The following is a 21,004-nucleotide window of genomic DNA, read 5'->3' as shown; positions in this document are numbered from 1 at the left end:
TTCCACCTTCATTGGTCAAAATTTTGACCAATTCTTGATTGAACTTGTCCAATGCCTCTGGAAGGTTTTCGACCAATGGATTGGTCAAAATTTTGACCAACTAGCAAGTTGATCAAAATTTCGAATAGAAAAATTTTGACAAATGGGTTGGTTGAATTTGGTAAAAATTTGATCAAAAATTGGGTCAAAAATTCAACCAATAAAGGTCAAAAAATGAACCCAAATGTACTAGTGGTTTGACCACATTCATTGAATATATCCATCAGTTTTTCCTTCCCCTTTTTTCACACTTTTAAAATTGTCTCGTTGAATATAAACACTTTTGATCACTTAACAAACTCAATTCATTTATTACATATGTGAGCTCATCAAACTTTATCATTTACATTTTTTTACTAATCTGAAAATATAATAAGTTGGTCTCAAATTTTGATTCTTTCACAAATTGTTAAATTGTTGACACTCGGTCATCACTATGTTATTTTGCTCAGTTGTTATTGGATACCTCAATCTCTATTGTCCTATCTTTCTCATCTTACACTAGCTCAGTTAGTCTTCACTACACTTGATTGCTACTTCATTTTCCCTCTTCAACCTGCTGAGCCATAATTATTAGTTGGTTGGTACTATTTTCTTGACTATCTCTTAAGCTCCAAAATCTTCTAGTTCAAATTTTTCATTGAACTTATAAAACTATCTCTTAGTCAAACTTGTGATTTACTCAATAACTCTTCTACAGTTCAACTTTACTAACTTTTTAACTTTATATGGCAATAAAACAACACATTATCTTGTCTAAGACTAACATATCAAGTGCCCATTTTGATTCCAACATACTTACTTCTATTTACTCAAAAACTTCATTAGCTCATCTAATTAACTCTCTTTTTAAATCATCTTTATCAATCAACTGGCATAACACTCTACACTATTAGTAAATGTCTGACTAGTAAGGTTTGAAACCAATGACAACATAACAATTATTCCAATTTTACTTTCCAAGATAAATAGTAAACGTTATCAATCTTAGTTCAAAAAACTCATCAATACTCTTAAATTTATTGACAAAATTTAAAGGAAGCAATACTTTTCAACTAGACTAATAATTTATTCACTCATATAATTTTAGTTTTCCAAGTTATTCTAATATAATTTTCTATTTGTCTATTTTTTTCAACAATTTCTCATCTTAAAAAATTTCATTTAGAGCTTCTAGTAAATCAAACAAAATAAAATACAATGGATGAATAAAATACTCACACAAATTTCTTGAATATAATGAATTAAATTTGAAAAATAAAATAACATAATACACATTTGATAATGGGTTTGAACCACAAATAATTAATATTCCTGGCATATGAATCATATTTTTTCACTTAGTTGAAGTGAGATAATAATATGTCACTTTCTCCTATTAAGACTTAAAAAGGGCAATGCTTCCCTTTCAACAACAAAAAGGATTTAAATAAATGTAAAGAAACCCAATAGAATAAGTCAAAGTAGAATCATATCAACAAGGATACTTCTCCTATTAGGATTTTTTATTATCTTATTCCAAGGAGTTACAACTAGGCTATGAATATAGGGAACTTGTGAGATCAATACTACCCCTACTTCTCTAGAGTATCTTAGCAAAGCCAAGGAAAAAGTGACTTATCTTTGGTTCTTGATAGCTAGACGTATAGTGAAATCTACTCTCACAAATAATATTTATAACTTGAAGAAATAACTTGAGGAGGAAAGTAAGTAAAGAAAGAAGATGGAAGGAAATTACAATCACATTTCATATAAACTCAAGGATTTTGAGGAATGGATTAATAAATCCTTAAGGACATCGATGAACGACACTATTGTAAAATTGTTGAATGACAAAGTAAAAATGAAAAAGGTATTGAGATCAAGGTTGACTTGAACAAAAAAGGGAAATATTCAAAGGTTGTAGAGGGTCCTGTAAAAAGGACAAGGGCTAAAAGTAGCCAAAACTAGGAGGCTAGACCATTATAGACAAACTTGTCGACTACCAGTGGAAAACCATCAAAAATAATCTAACCCCTATTGCTACTTGAAAAAAAAAACAAAGTTTGAAACCATAATTAAGAAAGTATCAATAGGTTTAAAAAAATGCCTATTATCAAACTTAAGAAACTATAGGACAATATTAATAAAGGCATGATAGCCTTGCAACCTAAAAATTCTAGAAACCAATAGATTAACGACATAAAAAGAAAAATAATGGAACCCCTAAGATATCTTGGCCTCTTTCCTCCCTAGGAGTATGTTCACCTATTCTTCCACCAAGAAGTCAAAAAGCATCTTAGAGTCCTCCTTAGGCAAGTTCCCTTTAGCATCCTTAAGCAGGCACAAAGTGGTAGCAACTGCATCTGTCACTTTTACCATGGACTTGGTCAATAGGTGCATTCTCTCCTTGAGTGCATGGATTCTCTCCCATACCTCATTACCAATCTTTTGTACCTCACCCAGATGACGATTAGTACTAGCCTTTGTAGTATCCTACACAATTAGGGGGTTAGTAGTATATATGGAAACAACCTTAACAAGGGAGGAGATCGTAGTGGGGGAAGGCATCTTGTCCACTATATTAGGGAACTAATCTTTTGTTAGGTTCACAAACCCAAGATCAACTGTCGCTGAAATATGGGACACCTCCTTATTCTCCTTTCCTTCTCCTGAGTCTAAACTAGAGGAGTTTGAAATCTCCTCTTCCACCTCCTCCATACCTCCCTCCCCAAAGTCTAAAATCTCCTCTTCCACCTCCTACATATAGTTTGGATATGTTAGAAATGTTATAGAATAACTTTGGGGGGTTGGTGGGGAGTGGTGGGGGCGCGGGGGGGGGGGGGGTGTGTGTGTGTTGAATCAATTGCTCAAGGTCTATATATACCACTTGAACTAGTAAACATTAAACACATCAATATTCTATTGGTCCTGCTTAACTTGTTGTTGGTTAGTCTTACCTGTAAAATTGTCATACAGTTAAATTTTATTACATAAAAATAAAATAAAAACAACACATGTAAAATATTTATAAGACATTCATCATAGTTTGACTCAAGGATTTTTAGGTAGAAACATAAGTTGGGATCAGTTAGAAGCCAACCCTATTAATGGTTTACAATACACATTGTTCAATTTGACCTAGTTAGAGGATTCAATGACCCTATTAGGATTGGCCTTGTATGAGGGCTTTGATCCTTCAATTTAGAATGTCACCTAGTTAAAGAATTTACACAAACTATTAATTCTTCTAATGATTGTTAGGTCAACCTTTGTTAAAAGGATTTCAAAACAAGTTGTTCATAGTGATAAGAAAGAAAATAGTATATTTGATCTGTATGATTACAACTCACTTTTTTCTAGTTCATATCTCTATTCAATCCTTATGCTAGTTCACTAATAAGCCTTTTATTTTAATCTATGATCTTGATCTACCTGGATACCCTTGTAACCTATCTACACTTTTCATCAATAATTAATCTCTTTTTCTCAAAATCACTTATCAATAACAACATCACATCTACAAGCTTTCTCCTTTATCTTTTCATTCACACTCTTCTGTTCTATTGATTAAACTTTCTTTGTATATGAACTCACTCATATATACTAATTGGGCTTGGCTAGGCTTGACTAGACACAACATCAAAATTTTGGTTCAGTATCCATTTCAATAGGCAATTTGTGACTTACCTTTTACTACATCCATCATAGATCTTAGGGTTTATAATCAACTTCAACTCAATTCAATGTATTTGTACAACTTCTTGATCATCCTCTAGAAACTTTTCTAGAATCCTTCTATTGGGTCTTTACCTAATCATCACCTTGAATTTAATGACCTGAATCATCAATCTAGTCCTCAACATGTTATACATCTCCCAAGAAATCATCTAAGTCAGTTTGATCTTACAATAATTGTGAATTTGATCTTTTACTATCACTCGAAAATCACCAAATTCTGACACTCGGTAAACATTGAAATACTCAATCACTTTTTATTACTTTATATCTTGGCATCAACTAACTTGATTGGTTGATGCTAATCCTTGAGTAATACTGGGTTTTCTCGGCACTAACTGTGGCTCTGTTGACACAAGCATTATTTAGCACTAGTTTCATACTTTGATTTCTCAAGTTGACCTTATACATATATGATTCACCTTGTCAAGTCAACTTGAATACTCATTTAATCAATCATGTATTAACCCTTAAGTTGACTTTTATTAACCAATTAATTTATCAAATTTAACATACTAATAGTTAGCTAATACACACTTGAGTGCTTGTTGAACACTAAGAATCCCTTCGTTAATTGACCCAACTCAATTAGAACATGAGTTCTTACATTGACTAATGTGCTAGCTCAGTCAATGTTGACTTCATGCTAACTTTCCTTTGGTAACCAAGTGAACTCGATTAATAAAAGATCCACTTCATTAAGCAACTAAGCTCAATTATAACTATCTCTAAACTTGTTTAACACATAATTCTTGGCATGCATGAGTGAGTTTGTCTATCATTGACTACTCAGTAAGGCTTGATATTTTGTGTACCATCAAAGCCAAGATATAGTTACATAATTATTTTCATCACTTCTCATATCTATCAAGATCTCTTGCAGAAATATGACCAACTTTGTTACATGTAAAATAGATAATAGGAATTTTACCTTTGTGTTTTCCTTTTCCTCTTGGCCGCCTTCTCAACAATAATGCTTCTAATTCATCAAGATAATAATCTGATTCGATCATCCACTATCTCCATGCTTTTTCTTTTTCCTTTTTAAGATCCATGAAAGGTTAGTTGAGACTTGAAAGAACATTAAACACTAGAAGGTGTATATTTATCAAAATTTCTTAACTCAAACCAATCGAGCTACCAATTTGACTGTCAAGGTTAAATCATTACTATGTTTACATCTTAGTTCTTGAGTTATAGATACTCTAATTGCATTGGTAGGAAACAATCTCCTGAATATCTTTCAAATCACACTCTAATTAGATATGTCTTCTCCATCTCCTGTGACTACATTCACAACCTCCTTGATTTGGCCACAATAATATGAAATAGTCTCTCTCTTTTCTTAATTCTCATGTCATCAAAATTGCCTCACCAAATTTCTCTTTAGCCCTTAACACATTTTCACTTCTTCCATGGATTTGTGACAACTTATTCCACAATTGGTTTATATTAGTGCAATCCTTCACATAATCAAATTCAACATAACTTGGTGAGAATTCTAGATCTATCATTATTTAATTATGATCCTACTTCTCCTTTGTTTTCTTAACCATTGTGGCTCCAACAAATTCAGTGTATTGATTTTTCATACTTGTATAGTGCAAAATCTACAAGTCCAGATAGATGCAATTTCATCAAGAATTGGCATGCTGGGAAGTTTTCTTTGTTTGGCTTAGGTACCTCTCTCTTGTATATCTTGAGCTCTTGAGTGCCTTCAAACTATTTTTACAAGGACAAAAATTCTGATATTAATTCTTAGAATAATTAGAATAACTGAGTGGGGGTGAATCACTTATCCCTAGATCTAGATGTACGAATTAAAATATAAATAATGCCATACCACTTGTTCAAAATCATAAACTCACTTGGCCATTATAGCAACTCATCAAAAATTTAACTTATTCATTCATCGCTTAGCTCTTTGCTTAGTATATAATGACTACTTGAAATAAATAATAGTAAATAACATTTATCATGGAAATAACATTCATACATATATAACACCATGATTTAATATGGAAACCCAATTTGGGAAAAATTACCAAGTACCGTGCTACCATTTTTCACTCTTCTGACTTGTACCTAGCCTTTTATTAAGAAAAATAGGTTTTACAAGGACTTGATTAATAAATAATAGTAAATAACATGTATCATGGAAATAATGTTCACACATATATAACACCATGATTTAATATGGAAAACCAATTTTTGGAAAAATTACCAAGTACCGTGCTACCACATTTCACTCTTTTGAGGTGCACCTAGTTGTTGTTATAGATTACAAAAAAATTGTTAGGGGTAACCTTATTATTAAAGGTTTTAATCACCATATTAGGAGCTTCTTCATTAAAGGTCTTCAAATCATTCCATTTGAATGTCACCTTGACTAAAGGATTTACCAATGACTTTTAGGTCAACCTTTATTAAAGAATTTTTCTACCACAATGGTTAGAAAGTAACAATTAGGTTTGATCTAATAATATACAACTCACTTTTATCATTCAAATATCCATTAGGCTCATTTTTTAGGTTATTGATTAGACTTCATCAAATTCTCCACCTTTTTTCTACTTGGAAACTATTCAATAAATCATACTTTACTAATCTTCTCACTTTTCGTCTATTTTTTTGTTCTTCACAAATCCTTCACAAATTCACCAATCAATAGTAAACAAATCCATTATAAACTATCTCTTTTGCCTCTTTAATTAAATCTTTTTGATCTTTTGATGCGTAAACATAAGTGTAGATCTTAGGGTTTGACCAAATTCATTAAATCTATCCATCATTTTGCCCTTCCCCATTTTCACACTTTTAGAAATGTCTCCTTGAATATAAACACCTTTGATCACTTAACAAACTCAATTCATTTATTACATATGTGAGCTCATCAATCCTTATCATTTAATTTTTTTTTACTAATCTGAAAATATAATATGTCAATCTCAAATTTTGATTGTTTCACAAATTGTTAAATTGTTGACACTCACTCATCACTATGTTCTTTTGCTTGGTCATTACTAGATAGCTCAATCTCATCTTACACTGGCTCACTTAGTCTTCACTATGCTTGATTGCTACTTCATTTTTTATCTTCATCTTGCTCAGCCATAACTATCAGTTGGTTGATACTATTTTCTTGACTATCTCTTAAGTTCCAAAATCTTCTACTTCAACTTTTTAACTAAACTTATAAAACTGACACTGAGTCAAACTTGCATTTTACTCAACAACTCTTCTGCAGTTCAACTTAATTGACTTCTTAACTTTATATAGTAATAAAATAACACATTATCTCGTGAAAGACAGAAATATCAAGTTCCCATTTTAATTCCAACATAGTTACTTCTATTTACTCAAAAACTTCATTAGCTCATATAATTAACTCTCTTTTCAAATCATCTTCATCAGTCAACTGACATAGTTCTCTACACTATTAGAAAATCTTTGACTAGTAAGGTTTGAAACCAACGACAACATAGCAATTATTCCAATTATACTTTCCAACATAAATATTAAACATCATCAATCTTAGTTTATTAAACTCATCAATACTTAATTTTTTTGAAAAACTTTAAAGGGAGCAATATTTTTCAACTACACTAATAATTTGTTCACTCATATAGTTTTTGTTTGTTAAGTTATTCTAATATAATATTCTAATTTTCTAGTACTTTCTATTTTTTTCCACAATTCCTCATCTTGTAGAATTTCATTTAGAGCTTCTAGTCAATCAAAGAAAATAAAATGCATTGGATGAATAAAAAACTCATACAAGTTTCTTGAAGATAATGAATTAAATTTGAAAAATAAAATAACTTAATGTACACATTTGATAATGAGTTTGAATAAAAAATAATTCATATTTATGGAAAATGAATCATATTTTTTCACTTAGTCAAAGTGAGATAGTAAGATGTCCCTTTCTCCTATTAAGACTCAAAAGGGCAATGCTTCCCTGTCAACAACAAAAAAATAAAATAAATGTATAGAAACCTAATAGAATAAGTTGAAGTAGAATGATATCAATAAGCATACTTCTCCTATTAGGATTGTTGATTATCTTATTCTAAGGAGTTACAACAAGGCTATGAAAAGAGGGAACTTGTAAGATTAATACTACCCTTACTTCTCCAAAGTTTCATAGAAAAGCCAATGAAAATGTTAACTTGTCTTTGGTTTTTGATAGCTAGACATACAATGAAATCTACTCTCACAAATAATATTTATAACTTGGAGAAATAACTCGAGGAAGAAAGTGAGTAAAGGAAGGAGATGGGAGTAAATTATGATGACATTCGATATCAACTCAAGTATTTTGGGGAAAGGATTAATAAAATACTTAAGGACATTGGTGAAAGAGGAAGTATTTAATAAAATATGCAAATCAAATCCACGAAGCCCTTGAATACTTGCATATAGAAAATCTGTCACAGAGAAGAAAAAGACAAGAAGAAGCAAGGGTTTGCTCTAAAAAACATGTCAATTTTATATTTAGATGAAGAAAAAATCATTAAATTACAAATAGATCAATCCTTATAAAAGGAGATAGAAACCTGAAAAGTGTTAGAATATGAAAAGATTAATAACCCAGAAAACTAGTGCAAAGAATAAATATCTAAACTACGAATGCAAATGATACAAAATCAAAATAGCATCATAGAGTTAGTCTCTAAGAGAGTAATGCAAATGCTAGAAGCAAAATAGCATTAAGAGGATGCAAAAATAAGAGATGCAAATACAAGCCAGGTAGCATGCTTATATAGGCTAGGAAGAGGGAGGAGGTGGCAACACCAACCAATGAGGAGCAACCATCTATCAGACTAAAGATAGCAAAGTATCTTCCCAAGATAGCTAATGGATGCTCACATGTAGGAAGGTGACACTTCACAACCATTCACCTAATAAGACATGCTTTATTAACCTAAGCGAGATTATTAAAAGTGTAGGAAAAACATAGTAAAATAGGAAAAATAAAAAACTACACTAACACCCCCCCATAAGCGAAGCTTAGGTGGATGTAGAAATGGGTCCCCGCAAGTCAAGCCTAATGAGGTACCCATGTACATAAAATTCCCCCAAAAGAGAGAGAAAATAGACTCTCCAAAGAAAATTAGGACTCCAAGTTAGAGGAAGAGGCCCCCCCAAAAGATGAAGCATCCCGCACCCCCAGCAAAGCTTGCAAATTTTGTCCGGTAGAGCCACTTACATCGAACAAGTTTTCTTCCCTTAGGAAAAGGGACAAGATCCCAAGTGTGGTTCCTCATCAAGGAACTATACTCTTTCTACATAGTTGTATCCCACTTAGAAATAACAAAAGCCTCATGAAAGGACTATGGATTTGAGGCAGTAGCAATGAAGATATGCAAAGCATCCTAGAATTGTGAATGAGTCTGCTTGGTGTCTGATGGATCCCCAACCCAATCACCTGCAAACTGCAAAGTCTGTCTAGCCCAAAGTGGACCAGAAGATTGAGAATCTAGAGGAGAATCATCAACCTGTGAATGATGACTAGGAGAGGAAGGAGGTGAGTCCTCTGAATCACTCTCTGCATCAGAAGTGGAGGTAGAAAACTGCTAAAGTGAATCTGACCCATTAGAAGATCTATCATGTATTCCAAGTGACTCCAATGTCAAAGTAGAAGGCAACCTTGTGACCATGCTTTGCTTGTTAAGCTAATGCAAGTAGTGGAAGTTAAGATGGCCAAACCACTAATGCCATAAAGGAGGATCAGGAACAAAGTGAGAAAACATATAGAGTCGTGATTGATGATCTACTCTCCCAACTGCAACTGTAGAATCACTGTGCAACTCACATATCTCCATTGAACTAGGAGTGAACTCAACCCGCTTGCCTAAACCTGTGTGAGTGATCTAGTGTACTGATAGGAGATTAGTTGACAATGAGGGTACACAAGGAACATCATGGAATGTGCCATCCCCCACATCAATAGACCCTCTCCCACACACCTCAACAAGAGTGTTATCACCCATCAAAATATAAGGCATAGTACACGGCTCCAAGGATGCAAGTTCTTCCTTAGATGAAGCCATGTGGTGTGAAGCACCCGAATCAATAACCCAAGTGGATGGTGAGGAAACAACAGCAAAAATGGCCTTGCCCTTTCCTTTCCCCTTGCTATTTTCTTTTTCCTTGTTAGACCCTTCATTAGAATTTTGTTTGATAGACTCAGGAACACTGATATTATTCTTCTCAAGAATGTATGTCAAGTGATCAAGTTGTTTCTGCAAACATTTATTTTCATCATGACCAGGTCTTTCACAATAGGCACATTTGACCTTTTCTTTCTTAGGCTTTTCGCCCTTGGAAGATGGTGTATCAATAGTTTCTTTTGAAGAAATCAATATCTGATCCTTCTTCTCCTCGCTATTCTTTTGTTTCTTATCCTTACTATTGTTGTTACTACTTTGTCCTTGTTGTTCTTTTGTGCTTTGGTTGGCAGCCAAGGCATGTGACTTAGAGGACTTAAGAGTGCCCATTTGGATTAGCTTGTCCTCTTCTCAAGTGAGATTGACAACAAAATCATCTAAAGATGGCATGGTGAATTGAGTATCAAGTGCACCCTTAGTAGCATAGAAGGTAGAGACAAACACAGAATATTCTAAACTTAGCTTAGAGAGAATACTAAGAATCAGTTGTTCATCTTTCTTTTCAATTCCACATTGTTTTAACTGCAGCCTTAGTGATTTCAATTTGGTGAAGAAATCTTGGATTGTGTTGAAATTGTTTAGACTCAAACTAATTAATTCATTTTCCAACATATGACCCCTCATTGAATCTTGTGTGCCAAATAGTGTTTCTAGCTTTGTCCATACTTCATTTGGTGTATCCAAAGACTCAATGTGAAATAGCAAGTCAGGAGAAATAGACAAACACAATGTTCCATATGCCTCATCACATTTTTTAAACCACTTAGGCTTATCTTCATCTTTAGCAGGTTCAATTTCAAGTCCCATAGTTATCCTATTTAATCCATCTTTCTTTAAGTGAATTTTCATGTGTGATTTCCACTCAAAGTAATTGTATGGAGTTAGGATGGGTATATTTGTTTGATCCATGATGAAGAAATGCAAAGAAGAAATGCTAAAAAGAAGAGAACCTAGCCATGACAATGCCCCCCCCACCCCGCTTTTTACTCAATCAAAGAACCCTCCCCCAAAGAAATATGATTTTGCACTTTATTTTAGTGCATTTACAACTACCACTAGAAAGAAATACTTAGTGGTCTTGATTTTAATGCATTACAAACCCTCATGAGGAGCATATGCTAGAAGTGAAACTTGGGCACAATAATCAAGGAAACAAATAGAACCACTGCGATCTACTCCAAAAATTATGCACTTTCAAAAAAAAATCGCCACGATACGAGGTCGTATGAGAAAGTTATGATCCTCTGAAGTTTCCAAAATGAGAACTGTGCATAGTCATGGCTAAGAATTTGCAATTTCTGAAGAACTCATGCATAAAAATAAAAAAAAAACTCCACTAGTAGATAGAGCACAAAAAAATAGCCAAGTTCATAACAAGAATCATCAAAATCAGAGTCCGTATGAGCAAGAATGAGACATTTGGAAACTACGTTTAAATCGGCAACTGTCAATGGAGAGGGGTATGGCTATAGCTTTGCATTCTCTATTCTGCAAAATATACAACTTGCATGCAACATCTAAAAGATAGCCAGATGGTTTTTCAGGGCTGCGAACAAAACCCAAAAATCGTTTTGCTTGCTGATGTACAGAAGATGTTGCTGTAGTGTAAATCAGACGCCTTTAACAGTAAAAAATGGCTCCAAAAATTAAAAAATGACCCCAGCAACAAGAATATGTCATGCAAATGCTGGATTAGCTTCCTAAGTCCATCAATGGCATGTTGGAACCTGCAATACTGATTCAGATTTGAGATTGAAACCCTAGAGAAAAATCGTTTTTGTCAAAACTTTTTTGATTCTCAAGATCATCCAAAGATGCAAGAGAAGAGCATACTTCTTTTTTCAAAAAAATACAATAAATTTTATTAGCCCCCCACGAATCTCTCAAATAAGGAAACTAAAATCTACTCTTGCACATAGAAAAGCTCTGATACCATGTTAGAATCTGAAACGATTAATAACCTAGAAAACTAGTGCAAAGAATAAATATCTAAACTATGAATGTAAATGATACAAAATCAAAATAGCATCATAGAGTTAGTCTCTAAGAGAGTAATGCAAATGCTAGAAGAAAAATAGCACTAAGAGGATGCAAAAATAAGAGATGCAAATACAAGCTAGGTAGCATGTTTATATAGGCTAGGAAGAGGGAGGAGGTGGCAACGCCAACCAATGAGGAGCAACCATCTATTAGACTAAAGATAGCAAAGTATATTCTCAAGATAGCTAATGGATGCTCACATGTAGGAAGGTGACACCTCACAACCATTCACCTAATAAGACATGCTTTATTAACCTAAGCGAGACTATTAAAAGTGTAGGAAAAACCTAGTAAAATAGGAAAAATAAAAAACTACACTAACAAAAAGGGTAACCTAATAAGTTACTAACGGTAACCTAAAGGTGAAAGTTATTTAATGATTATTAATTAATTATTAAATAGAGAAAGAAAAAAATGCATAAAGAGAAATCTTAACAAGGGAGAAAAGATAATTTAATTAATGAAATGAAATTAACCTTTTTCTCTAACACCCCCTCTTAAGATGAGCAACAATGTAGAAAGAGCAAAGAAACTATAATGCAATGCTAATAGTAAACATGGGTCCCTACAACAAGGTCTAATGAGGTACCCAATCACAACAAAATCTTTGTAAAATGGAGAAATAGAGAAAATGTAGCAGAAGAAGCTCTACTCCAAAAAGAGATAACTAAAAACTTAGCGAAGGACTAAAAAAGCCTCCAACTAGAGGAATGTTCCAAAAACTAGGAGCAAAGAGCGATCATGAAAAAAACCACTAAAGCATGAAGAAGTCACAAACTCTATCAAAAGAAAACTGTTGATCTCTAGAACCTCCTCTAAAATAGAACCTAACTAGGTAGAGAAGACTGTAATCTACATCGGATCAGGAGGCAATCAAAGGCAAATAACTAAACTCAAAAGTACAGATGGCATGAAACACCAAAGCTTGAAGAGCTGATCAATCAAACCAAGGAAGCATGAGAAACTATAAGAAGCCCCCCCCCCCCCCTAATGTAGACAAGGGTGAGGTGATAGGCAACTGAATTAGTGGGCCAAAAGAATTATATGTCAAGGAACCATGATCAAGATGCACGAAGCGTACATAAGTGTGTACAAAGGTAATCAAACACAAACATGTCATGAGGCTAATTTTATAGAAGGGACACTCACTAGACAAAAGAAGATGGAAAGCAAAGGAAAACACCAACCCCCGATGACACTTTATCAAAGTATTGCATGTACAATATGGCATAGGATATAATGAATTCCAAGAATAAAATAATCTATATGAGTGTTCTCAAATGACACTACGCGAATGAGAAGGCAAAACAAGGCAAATAACTGAAACAAAAATATAGATGCAATATGGGTACTTTATCTCAGTGTGTATGCATACAAATATTTATAAATGATATCAATAATGATTAGAAAGGTAAAAGAGTTGATACGATGGATAGTATAGCACAAAATAAGAGATCTAATACCATGAAAATGATCCCCAAACTTGAACACCCAAGATATCTACCATAGTGCAATAAAGCAAAAAAACATGATAGAAAGAGCATAGAGTAGAATCTGGAAGAAATTATAGCATTTCTAAAGAATATTCAGAACTAGCATTACAAAAATATAATGTTTTCATAAAATGAAGATGAGATGCTCAAAATATGCCTTTCGGAGTGAAAAATAGGACATCCAACTTTGAATACCAAAACAAGAAATAAAACAAACTAAAAAAATCCTACATTATTATCTCCATCTCAAAACTAGCTTTCCAGAGCTTCTTTTAGATTGAAAAAATACATCTATATGCTCAAGTTATGACCAAAAAATCAATAAGGCCCCTAGAAATGCATAATTTTTTTTAATAATAATAATAATAAATTGAAAATACCACGCCACTAGTTGAGCAACAGGTAGGCAATGGGTTGGGCGGTAGTGGGACGTGGGAGAAGCCACTGTAGAGCTTCCATGAAACTGCTGGCAGAGTCACTAAGAAGTGACCGTAGTGGTGTCGCTAGCGGTTAGTTAATTGTGGTCCATCCCTTAGAGTACGTGCAGAGGTTGTACATCCCTACCCTGCCAAAATAATTTGCCTCCTGGATCAATGTTGTCTAAAATGGACAAACTTTTTATGGAAACAGGGGTTTTGACAACTTCTAAATCCATCCATGAGGTCTGTTTGGAATTAAATTGCTTTGAAAATTAGTGACCCTCTAATTTCTCAGGAAATACCTAAAAAGAGTCTAGATCTGATTCGTCAAACCCTTATTATCTTCTTTTCCCCAAATATTGAACAAGCTACAATAGATTTGGCTCTAATACCATGAAGAGCTTGAACAAATATGCAAACCAAATCTACGAAGCCCTCAAATATCTGCATTTAAAAAGCCTGTCATAGAGAAAAAAATAATAATAAGAACCAAGGGTTTGCTTTAAAAAACATACAAATTGTATATTTAAATGAAGAAAAAATCATTAAATTACAAAGAGATCAATCGTTATAAAAGGAGATCTAAACTCAAAAAAGGTAACCTAAAGGTGAAAGCTATTTAGTAATTACTAATTAATTATTAAATAAAGAGAACAAAAAATACATAAAACGAAATCTTAAGAAAGGAAAAAAGGTAATTTATTTAATGAAATTTTTTTAACATTTTTCTCTCACAAAAGACTCTATTGAAAAATTGATGAATAACAAAATAAAAATGAAAAAAGTATTGAGGTCAAGGTTGCCCTCAACAATAAATGGAAAGATTCAAATGTTGTAGGGGGTCCTAATTACATTATTGAATCCTAATATTGTATTCCGTGCAGATCTGTGCTATGTGGAGGAGATTGCAAAATCAACGTACTGCCAGTCTTCTGCAGAATATCCTTGTGCGAGTGGAAAGCAATATTACTGACGGGGGCCTTTCCAGCTCACCTGGTAACATTATTTCCCAGCAATAGCGTAGCTAAAACATTGGTAAAATTAATGAATGAGAGCTGATGCAAGTGTTGAATTTTATTCTTGTGGCAGGAACTACAGCTATGGAGCCGCTGGAAAATACGTGGTCTTCCGCTGCTGAGTAACCCCGATTTGGTTGCCCAGCGGGCAGACGTTGCTTTCAAGACATTGCTGTGGTTCTGGATGGTGAACAGCAACTGCCACAGAGCCATGACATCCAGCGGCGGAAGTGGATTCGCTGGGACGATGAGAGCAATCAACGGCGGAGAGTGCGGCGGAGGAAGACCAGCGGCTGTTCAGAGCCGAGTGAGTTCATATCAGAAGTTCTGCGGATGGTTGGGCGTCGCCCCCGGTCCCAACCTTTCTTGTTAGACCTCCTTACGTGTGTTATACATTAAATAAGTAAATAAATCGAGTGTGAGGCTCTTAAACGTGTCCGTGTAAACCGCTATGGTTTCTTAACAATTTCAAGATGATTATAATAATAAGAAGAAGTGCCCATCAGCCATCTTATATGAAACCGGAAAGCAATTGGGTGGGCGCTTTTAAAACATTTTAATTATAGTTGCGGCCTGCCTAATGAATACTATCTAGACAGCGAAGGATCAGATCTTGATTTCTATGCAGCTATTTGTAGTGTGGGGCATTCTTAAACATCACAATTTAAAAAAATCAAGTTTGAAAAGATAAGTAAATTTTGACTATTTAACATTTTTAGTCTATAAATGAAGGGACACAACTATATTTCTATAAATCACTATGTTTTCATGAATCTTGCCAAAACAAATTCGCTTTTTTTTGTCTTTAGCATTTTTTATGGAGATTAGCCTGTCCCGAATGAAGTACTTCTTACACATTATTCTTGATTTTTCTATAGCGCAATTAATTTCTTAAGGAAAGATATATTTGTGTTCAATGCTTTCTACATTTATAAATATAAATATTCAATTTTGATATTAAATGAATCTAAATAAAATATCAGCATGGGAATAATGATGGTTATCTTGAGAGGATTATTTCAATTTAAGAACTTTTTAAAATAATTATTATATGTCTTGTAATTAAGCATGTGTAATCAGTATTAGGTGTGCACAAATGAATAAAAAAGTTTATTTCTTAAAAATGTTTGGTTTTCATACTTTGAAATTTATGTTTTGATAAGAACATATGTTGTTTTTAAATTCTTTATATATATATATATATATGATCAACTAAGGTAGGCTAAACAATAGAGATCTCTTCTTACAATGTGCCATATCATTTTAATTCATAAGATTCTATGTATTCTCTGCAAAGTGATTTTTCCTTTTAATTTTGCTTTGTTAACTATTAATTTTTTTCTATTTTGAATAAAAAATTCTGTGTAATTTTGGTTATAAAGGTCAAAGGTAGAATTTTTTATTATATTTTCAAATCATTGAATGCTCATTTTGTATTTAATTTTCAAATCTTAACTATATTGATAATAAATTTTCTAGGATTTTCATTTTATTTAGTTTTTTAATTTTTATGATATTTTACATATTATTATTTGTTTAAATATTGTAAAACCATTATATAATTGAGAAAGGGTTAGTAAAATTATCTTTGAAGAGTTACTAATAGTTTTTTATTAAGGCTAAAACATATTTTTTACAGGGTGTCAAAACCTTGAGTGCTTAACAAAATGAAATAAAAGTTAAGATCCAAAATGAAAAAGTGTTCAGACTAGAAAACACACCCAAAGACACAAGAAGCAAAACCTTGTAAAATCCAGCTTCAAAACCAACAACACTAAAAAATTAACAACCTAACTAAAGAAAAAACCCAAAAAGAGACAACAATAAAGTAGAAGGAACTAGACTAATTCTTCCACCTTATTTTTAGCTCATAATGAATACTTTTATGTTTTGTGTGACCTTTTTGATGTCTTTCTAGTCTATCAGAGTCTCTTTATTTTTGTGTTGGAATAGGTAGGTTTCCCAGAACCAACCTCTACGTCTTCCTTCTCATCATCCTCTAAGTTGAGAACAAGCTTCATCTCCTTAGAATTATTAGTGTGACTTAACACTTTTTTCATACACTCAACATGATCGTAGTATCTAGCAAATCTTGGGATCTTTTTAGTGTATCTTTAGTCACTTTTTTCCTTTTTAAAAAAAATTCTTCCTCATCTCTTCTATTATCTCTAGGCTCCCATTCAGCTCCACCACCTTCTCTTGTTGTCCTTGCTCATCTATTTTTCTTTTCATCTCCTCCATTTTCACTTCTAATGCTCTATATTTTAAATTTATCATTTTGATTGAGTGAAAGGTCCATTTGTCCAACCTTAGTGAGTACAAAAAACCACTTTCGTATTTTGTAGAATGCCATGAGGAGGATTAACAAACAAGAAAATGATGTCATCCTCCATCAACTTAACATTCAACTCCTCGTCATCCACCACTTGCAACATAGGAATTCTCGCCTTCCTCTTCTCTTTTTCCTCCAAAATAGTTATCACTTTTCTCAAATTATTTCGTACAAAGAGACACAACCTCAATCTCTTTCCTCTCAATATCTCTTGGGGAGATATACACATCACACTAGTACAAAAATATTAATATGTGAGTAAAAAAACCACTAAAATTTGTATATATGTGACTAAACTTAGTCACGTGACTAATGGTAGTTAATATCTAGTCATTTATAACACTATTAAATTGCTACTAAACAATTTTAGTCATGTATTTGATCATTGATTTAGTGGTTGATTTAGTAGTGCACTTAATCATGTGACTAGTCACATATTTAGTAGTTGATGTAGTAGTATATTTAATCATGAAGCCAGTCACATATTTAGTAGTACATTTAATTGTGTGGTTAGTCACATATTCAATAGTTGATTTAGTTGTGCGGTTAGTCACATATTTAATAGTTGATTTAGTTATGTGGTTAGTCACATATTTAATAGTTGATTTAGTTGCATGGTAAGTCACATATTTATAGTTAATTTAGTCATGTGGCTAGTCACATATTTAGTTGTATATTTAATTGTATCGTTATTCACATATTTAATAGTTGATTTAGTTGTGTGGTTAGTCGCATATTCAGTAATTGATTTAGTAGTATATTTAATTTTGTCGTTAGTCTCATATTTAATACTTTATCTAGTAGTTGAATTAGTTGTGTGTTTAGTCACATATGTAGTGGTTGATTTAATCATGTTGCTAGTCACACATTTAGTAGTTGATTTAATTATATACTTAACTATGTGGTTAGACACATATTTAGTAAAATTAAAAAAGTCATATGATAAATATTTTATTAATACAATGAATTTAATGATGTAAAATATCATAACCTTAAACTTGAACTAAGCCATAAAAACATGAAAAATATTAGATATATGAACAAACTTATGCAATATGTTAGCACTACTAGAATAAGATTGATGCAATATGATAATTTTGATAATATAAAAAGAATGCAAAATATAAAAACTTAATGCAAATATATATCTGTGTGTGTGTGTGTGTGTGTGTGTGTGTGTGTGTGTGTGAGAGAGAGAGAGAGAGAGAGAGAGAGAGAGAGAGTGTATATATATATATATATATATATATATATATGTATTAAGTTTTTGTATTTTACATTCTATTTTAATTATCAAAATTATAATGTTGCATCAATCTTATTCTAGTAGTGCTAGCATATTGCATAAGTTTGTTCATACATACATACATACATACATATGTATGTATGTATGTATGTATGTATATAATTTTAGAGTATAAATGTAACTTAATGAAAATTCCAAAGTTGTTTAAAGATTTTTGAACTCTTTTAAATACACCATGATCAGTAAAATCCTTAAACAACAAAATATTGCATAAAAAGTAGTGTTGTGAGAATAGATGTCTATCAATGTCTACTAGATGATAAATATGTTTAATTATATTTTTTTTGTAAATACTTCATTGGCTATTGTGTGAAGGTCCCCACTTTCTATTTTAGGGAAATGCCTCCATCTACTTTATCATCATAAAGCAGAGGAATATTTTTTGTGACCATTATAATGTTTACATTTACATCTCATGTTCCTTTCAAATTGACTCCATGAGCAATAGATACTGAATGAATCCTCTCAATTCTTGCAACAGAACAATTGTGTAGATACAATACCCTAACTTTGTCCCCTTCCATGAGGTTAATATCAATATGTTTCTGCAAAAAGAAAAAGAAAATATTATGTTACATAATTAATTATGTAAGCCCCAAATATAAAAACTACATTACCATGCATGCATACCTGACATATAAGATTATGAAAACATTGTTAGAAATTTGATCAGTAAAAAAGGATGATACCTTATTAGAAACAATAAATATACAACTAAAAACGAAAAATAATTATACCTCATCTCAAGTTTCAAATGGATGGTACTATGAATATCATGCAAGCGCTCTTCATATTCAGCATAATCACAATCAGCAATGGCCTCTCTTTTTCATTTTTCTTTCATATAATTTATCTACATGTGGTTTAAACATTAATTAAAGGTAATGTATAAAATAGAATAAAGAATTCAAATCATGACAAAGAAAAATATTCCACAAGAACTATTATATTACTTGAACTTCATTAGAAGTACTTTTATGTTGTAGGTTCTTGTCAACCAATTCATCATGATTAGCACCAATACCAAAAACTATATTCTACATGTAGTTGAAACATCAAGAAAATATGGTCAAATATTTTCCAAATTATACCTGATTTCTTGAAAGAAAGATAAGAGGCCTATATACAACCAATAATATAGAATCCATTCAGCACCTTAAAACTCTATAGTATAGTAATTTATCAAAGCACTACCAGCTGAGTAGGCTACCAACAAGTGGATCTACAATAGGAGATTTTGATCCATTTCTATTGGAAGTTATTCAAGTCCTATAACATCGTCTATCATCTTTTTTGGAGTTTTTATGTAGAAAAAAAATTAATTCACGGTAGAAAGGAGCACCCATTTAGGCTTAAATATTATTTCAGCCACTATCATTTAAAATGATAGACATTAATACTAATGCATTTATCAATTCATGGCAAAGCAGTGGAAGATACTTAAAATTCACCAAAGTGAGGAACTGTATGAAGTCAACTTAAAATATAGTTTACTTGTAGCATAGGAGATGTACCATTTCATGAAACAAAACATAAAACTATTTTATCTTACAAGTAATTCTAGCTATTTGGCAACTATGTTGAATGATATTTATTTTTCACTGATAGCCATAGTTGCTACTATACTAGTGATTTTTGGGCAAAATATATTTATTTTGTAAGGTCATTCATCTCCTTGGTACTAGGAATTTTTTCTTTGTGGCAAATGATAGCATTAGGTTTGCTTCTACAACATGACTACACATCTAGTCTAATGAAGGTGTTGTACTGTAAGTTATATATGACTCTCATATGTTGCTACTAATGCACTTTTAGACTAGCTCTTTGCTAAGTTTGCACACTAGAGAATACATACATGAATGAAATAGTATATATTTAAATATCATTTTTCCTCTTGGATTAGAATGACAATGGATGTTTTCAAGATTGTAAGATGGAAAACTTAGCATAAGAAGAAAAATGCCAATGAAGATGGAACATAGGAATAATTTCAAATTCGATAATGCTAGAAAGGGGAAATTCAATTTAGATTGATAGAAAGTTATGTAAGAAGATAATACTTGAATGTAGTTCATTGTAAGAGGAAGATGATATTTTAATCTACTTTTTAATCCAATAGAAGGAAAAATAAAACCTCTTACCTAATTTGAATCCATGGAATTATGCTCATTCCATATAGAAACTATAGGTTGAACTGAGGCAGTCAAATGGGAAACGTTTTCAGTGAGACTATGTAAGAAATCCATTATATATTGCAGCCCTTAACTTGTGTTAACATGATTTGAAGAGGCTCTTACTGAGCGTTAAATCGATGGTTGTGAAATCTCTTTTGATGAACTAGATATCCACTTGTTATTACTGCTAGATTTAGTAGGATCTAGTGTTTTCATATAGTTTACAACATCTTCAAAATTTGTTTCTTTATTAGTGTTCTCCACCTAATATAGAATTTCAATGTCAACAAATATC

At 32.3% G+C, this 21,004-nt stretch overlaps 1 pseudogene; it reads left to right on the top strand.

The window, feature by feature from the left end:
• LOC149578070 (endochitinase 4-like) overlaps positions 1-15,275 on the top strand; it is a 91,574-nt pseudogene extending 76,299 nt beyond the window's left edge.
• The last annotated feature ends 5,729 nt before the right edge of the window (positions 15,276-21,004 follow it).

This window comes from Cupressus sempervirens, chromosome 1 (assembly GCF_028749045.1).
Source record: "Cupressus sempervirens isolate cs-2001-9-10 chromosome 1, ASM2874904v1, whole genome shotgun sequence".
NCBI classification, from domain to species: Eukaryota; Viridiplantae; Streptophyta; class Pinopsida; order Cupressales; family Cupressaceae; genus Cupressus; species Cupressus sempervirens.
Note: the sequence above shows the minus strand (reverse complement) of the source record. Positions and strands in the feature narration are given on the sequence as shown.